This window comes from Anarrhichthys ocellatus, unplaced genomic scaffold (assembly GCF_004355925.1).
Source record: "Anarrhichthys ocellatus isolate YVR2014 unplaced genomic scaffold, GSC_Weel_1.0 scaffold63, whole genome shotgun sequence".
NCBI classification, from domain to species: Eukaryota; Metazoa; Chordata; class Actinopteri; order Perciformes; family Anarhichadidae; genus Anarrhichthys; species Anarrhichthys ocellatus.
The window spans coordinates 1,703,957-1,710,303 of NW_022280093.1; positions in this window are offsets into that span (position 1 = coordinate 1,703,957).

Below are 6,347 nucleotides of genomic sequence, written 5' to 3' on the forward strand. Positions count from 1 at the left end.
GCGGACTTTGAAGCCACTTCGAGGATGAGCTTACAGGGTTTGCTGTGAGTTAAAGACTCTCGTGCTGTCAGTTATACGTATAGCTTACTGAGGAACTTCCAAAACATATTGAACAGTTGCAGGATTACAGCATTAAACGGTCTAAACTGTCTGCATGTGTGTGTGTGTGTGTGTGTTTGTGTGTGGCAGGAATTAGACAGCATGACAGGCAGAGAGTGCAAGCAGCTTTGCTTTCTCTGATAAATATAGATAGCACTGAGGGCAACAGCGTATTGCTTTACACAGTGAAAAACACAACCTGAATCAATTTCACAATTAGCCAGTTCAGTGTTTTAATTAAAAAACAACAGTCGCCTTTGAAGAAATCAATTTCAACTAAAGAGGCAAAAAGAGAATTCCCCCGCCAGTGTACCATCCCTCCGCTCTGTCAATTCAAAGACATGCATGGAGATGCTTTTGGGCCTTTCTTTGGTATTCACACAGTACGCCATTAAATAACATTTAAAAACCGCCTTTGCAGTGTTTTAGGGACTATTTATTTCTTGCCTTTATGTGGGAACCGACAGTGTAGAGAGACGGAAAACATGAGGAGAGAGCTGCGACACGCAAAAAAGGTCCACGGCAAGTTCTATTGTTGTCTCTCAGCAGTACTAATGTTGTTCTCTGTGAACTGCAAAACATGATGCTGCTCCAATTTTATTTTAATCAACATCTTCGCAAAAACTTTTAGTGTTGAATGTATGCAAATTTAATGTGCAGAGATTTTTCTTTAATTCTTTTTACATTTTTTTTTGGGGCCATTCCAGACCTTTATTTGCATGTTGACGGTAGAACGATGACAGGAAAGGAGAGTAGAGAGAAATGGCGAATGACCTGCAACACAAACCCGTAGGTCACCTCTGCAAACATTTTCTGAATGTTCATATTAAACGTAAGAGTAAAATATTCATTATCAACTAAAATAAGCTACATTTATTATGGCTATGTTTAGTCAATTAAATGACTTGATTAAATTCAGAATTGGGGACACAACATTGACATATTATCACAATATAACGCTGATATTCACTACCGTGTATCTGTTTTTTGGTCTCTACCTACACGTGAGGGAAATATCTGGCTCTTCAGTGGCAAAATGCTCGCCAGCTAGCTGACTGTGGACTGTGTACTGTGTACTGTGGGGGGTTTTTTGAGCTTTTTCGCTGAAAACGGCTGCCTGTCGCGTCTGGAAAAACACGATGAGAGCGATGAAAGTGAACCAAAACGGTGAAGTTGTGCAGAACAATGAGCTGAAAGATGCCATAAACCTCCGTAGAGCTGAGGGGAAGTGCAGAGTCTGTGATAATGTCTCTGTGGCTTCATCACTACGAGTCACTGACTCAAAACATATTGAATATAGCAGCTTTAAATTGTGGTTTTGGCTAAATTCTGAAAAAAAGTAAATCCTGACTAAATATGAGACGGGACGTGAACCATGTGTAACTTGGTTACAAACAGACTTCATGTATCGGAGATTGGGCATTTATTTGGCTATTTTATAAATATTTATTTCACCACTACAAATAAATTCAACATGTCTGATTTCAGTGTAGTTTACATGGGGGAGTCTGGTACTTGCACTGTATTGTCTCTGACAGGGCTTTAGTTACCACAGTTATTGATCTGCCAGCTTTAATTATCTCCCCCTCCTCTTGAGAAACCACATCCACTCTCTCCATCGGCATGCGCCTGTGCATTCTGTCAGCCCCGAGAAAAACCCCTCCTCCACCCGTGTTTCACGCACGTCCGGCACGTCCAACGACAGCCGTGCTGAATCCTCACTCCATTTCTTCAGGCGCCCCACGATCGCCTTTGTCCATTTTGTTTGACGTAGGGGGATCCAGTCTCTGTGGCTCACCTCTGTGTGTGGTTTAGTGAGGAGGTTGAAGGGGGACTTGAAACTTCAGAACAGCGGCGGTCTCTGACGCAGCGATAAACCCCGCCTGATGAAAGACTGGAGCTTGAGAGAAGAGGAGGTGATGAGCTTAACTTTTTGGGGGGGATTTAGCCGCTCCGTCTCTAGCAGTAACGGGGAAGTTATGACACTTCCTGGAAAACATTAACACTGGGGAGAATAAAGTGATGTAGAAACTAAAGCAGGACGTGTTCAAACAGAAGCAGCGCATGGCTGATGAGTGATTGGACATTCGTCGGAACCTCATTAGAATGACACGTGGAGACTTACAATTTTCAAACCTCAGCAAAGTGTGCAGCTTGGGAGAGGTATTGAGTCTGCTGTGACTGTCCCAGACACGTGTACAATGTTTTCTACCACCATCTACTGTTCACTCGGAGGAGCCACAAAAAAAAAACGGTTTATTCATCCGGCTCCGTCAGAAACGAGTGCGGTGGACAAAACAAACCTTGGATGTCTTTTGAGACGTAAACACCGGCCGTTCTCCGTCCCCGTCCGAAGCACTTAAGAGATGCGTCACCTCCAAGGATGCACGCCGCCATTGATTTCAAACGTTTACACCATTAAAATAAAGAATGAGAAGGGGGGTGCTTTAAATCCCCTTTTCATCCAGAGGACAGAGATCACGATATATTTCCATGCAGAGAATTCCTGTCTTTGTGCAGCCACGGGCCCATCTGCGAAGAATGAAAGCCATTTAGTTACGAGGGAACTCAAGGTTTGCAGGTGCATTCATTCAGCCGAAGGTCTCCGTGGTTTGAACACAGCGCTGTGAAGTAAGAAAACACTTTTGTGAATTACACTTTGCAAACAAAATATTAAAAAAAACCTTTTTATTAAGTGACATGAAGATGCACTTCAAAACCTATTTAATCCGACGCCTTAATTAAAAGGCGCTATTTGTGGCACTAATGCGGATAAATGGCTTTGTGCAGCCTCATTGGTCTCTCTTACTGTATTCTTCGCCGTGCCCCTCGCTGCCGCAGCAATGTTAGATTTAGAAAGCGGCATGGGACGCGCTCAAAATGGCAAAGCGCCGTTCTTTAAGTGCAAACAGAAGTAGCAACATCTTCTCAGCAGAAGGTGACGGGATTCGTGGGAAACATCTTCATCTTGAGAAACTCTAGCGAAAATACGTCTCACGTATGGTGTCATTTGTTTACGGGCCATTGTGTGTTTTATTAGGTTTTGAAATTGACACTTTGTGGTGAAATGTATGCATTTAGCACCTTTTTTTAAAAAAGTGTCCCCGACAACTGCCATTGTCACGCATTAAAACTAAAATGTGACATTCTAAACGGGGCCCTATAGCAGGAGATGGATATTCAGCAGTAAATTCGTTTCACCGGGTCACCGCTGCTCAGATCATCACTTTGTCACGGCCCTCTGGTCCCCTGGGGGCCCTTTTGACTCTGGCCAAGAGCCCCACAGAGACCTCTCTGTCACTCATCAAGGCACCGTCCTCTGATTGGATCAAAGATTGATTACACCCTATTCACGCCGCGCCATCATTGGAGGACAGGAAGACGTGCACCGCGGGTCAATGGGGCCTTGTAATCAGCGCCAATGCAGCGGTGACTCCGCGCCGCGGCGGTGGGGGAAAAAATCACTGCGCTGCCGAGTGTCGGAGTTTCAGCCCCAAATCAGAATGTGCCGTGTCCTCGGCGCATACAAAGTTAATTGCCGAGCGAGGATTCGGTCAGTAAAAGCTTTCAGTGATTCCCAGTGAGCCTTTGATTCATCTCTAAACATCCCGTAACCTTAATCCTTATTAATCTTCAGACACATTATGTTTTATGTGCAAAAACCACAAGCTCGATGCTCATTTGGTCGGCAACGCAGTGATATCATTCGACCACTTAGTCTCATCTCCGCGAGGGCAAAGTGGTTAATGTCTCCCGTGACTAGATCGTGTCGACGCGATCACTTTAACATCGTGAAATAGAATCGGCGGAAGGATATTTTTAACGATGAGATCCATCTGTTGGCGTGATGAAACGTCCGTCGCCGGCGGAAGATCTGGATGACCCCTTCGCCTCGCGCGCGGGGGCGGCATATGCCTGAGTCGAAAGGCGCAACCTTATCCAGTGCCGACGACCATCAGCGAGCTCATAATCACCAAAACCTCATCTGTTGCGTTCATAAATCCTGGATTCTCGAGGATTTGCAAAATAGAGCGCGCCATATGCTGCCATTCCGCACGCGGGCGGTCTCACGAACAAAGACAGGCGGGAAAATTAATTAAGAACCAATGGTTTCGCCGGATTGGATTCGTAAGACCTGCAAATATCACAGGGAGAACAACAACACATGTAGCCTTTCCGGCTCTCCGTTTTTCATTCCGCGAGGTATTAGAGGTTGGAGACGGAGCAGCAAGACTCGCCGTGCCCGAGCCACCGACTCTCACCGCATCGTGAGATTAACGCACTCGGCTCCGATAGCCGAGCGACGCGAGCGGAGCGTCATTGTTGCTTCCTGTGCGTCCTGCCACTCGCACAACTGTGACTCTGTAATACTTCAAACGCCTGCGAGGCTTTAAAGTGCTAATGGACTGGATATTAGGGATGTAGTAAAGTGTGTGCGTGCGTGTGCGTGTGTGTGTGTGTGTGTGTGTGTGAGAGGACTGGAGGCTGTTGCACCAAATCAGAGGCAGTTTCAAGGATTACTGTCGGGGCGGAAAAGAGGCAATTAATCTCTGTCTTGAAAAAAAGGGATGCAGCTTCAAGGCCTTTTAGGAATCTTTTTTGAAAACGATAAGCTTCTGTTTACTAATTTTTCCGACGTGAATATGTGGCGGATATCCAAACACGCATGTGTGAGTGTGCAATTACGTGTTTTTTAAAAGCAGGTTTAGTGCCCATTCTCTTTTTCTTTTTTTCCTAAATCAGACCTACACGAGAGCCGCAGAGTTTGTTTGATTTTTGTCTCGTTCATTTTCAATTACAGCCAGCTCCCGAGCGGCTCACGCGTCCGGGCCGCTATCAGTTGGGACAGGATGTTTGATCAGAACTAAGCTCGGCTGACATTTGAATTTTTTTTAATTTAATTTTTTTTTCTGTCACTTGCGTCCTTGTCCCACGCTCTGTTGTCAGGTCAAAACCAGAAGAGCTCATAATGTCTGCATGAGGTGTACAACGAACGTATTGCCAGGAAATATGACTGAGGTTTTGACAGTTTCTTTATTTTTTTTAAAATTTGAACTTGAAAAATATGAAATGTGCCATCAGGGAGGTCAGGTCTGGGGGATTTTCCGGAACTGTACCTGCCTGACACCAATGAGCAAAACAAAATCCCAATGTATCTGTACATCCCCCCCTGGCTGCTGTATTCAGCCTGATCAGACCTGGCATCTTTACCTTCAGGAGCTCCACGACGGTTTTCTCCATCTGTCCGTGCAGATATAACTCTCCATAGATCTGCCTGAAAGCATAAACTGCAAGAGGAACAAACATGAAAATATGACGCGGGAGCTCAGGTTGATCTTGTGTGATTAAGGATAAAACAAATGAGCAGCAACAACACGTGTTCTTTCAATTTCTCTTCAATTTGAATTCCCCTCACTTTTTGTGGAAGAAAGTATCGTATATTTTACTTTTTTTTGTAAAAAGATTCATAAAATATGTTTGTGTTTGGCGCCTACAAGACAACTTAAAGACGTGTCATCCTGATCTGCCAAAATGTATTATTTTTTGTACTTAGCCTTTTAAATATTTAATTTAGTATCTCATTCATAAGTATTTGAAAATATTTAAATTTGTGGGAATTTACCTAAAGGTACCTAATGAAATGGGATTTGGGGCGTCTACTTAACCCTTAACATCTTTTTAAAACTGCACTTGACGGTTAGCTTGTGGGTCGTAGCAGCTAGCAGAATGACATCAAAAGACATGCAATAGGCTCTTTACATTTGCATTTATTTCTCCATCAGCCTCTGATAACTGAACGCTGCCCACATATCCCATGCCACTCTGAATATGTCAAAGACGCTGACGATTGAAGACGCACCGATCGATGGCGGGGCTTTCAAAATCAGCCAAAAATGCTGTTTGAATATGACGAATACAAAGTAACGGGATGTAGCTAGCATCAGCCGCCTGTCTCATAGGCCTGGATGTGGCTAATGACCCGATTGTCAAGGATTGTAACGTACATAGACACGGAGTAATGTAGCAACAGCTAACAACTTATGCAGGAAGACTGTTATTTCAGTGGAACAAGGTGTCTGAGTCCTGCATTGTGAAGGAGAACTATTTTGAGAAATCTCTCCTTTGCTAAACATAGATCTAATTTACTTTTTTCTCTCCTATTCTATTCTCTCCGTTCTCCTTTCCTGTCTTTCACTGATAAGCGCCCCCCCCCCCCCCCCCCCCCCCCCCCCCCCCCCCCCCCCCCC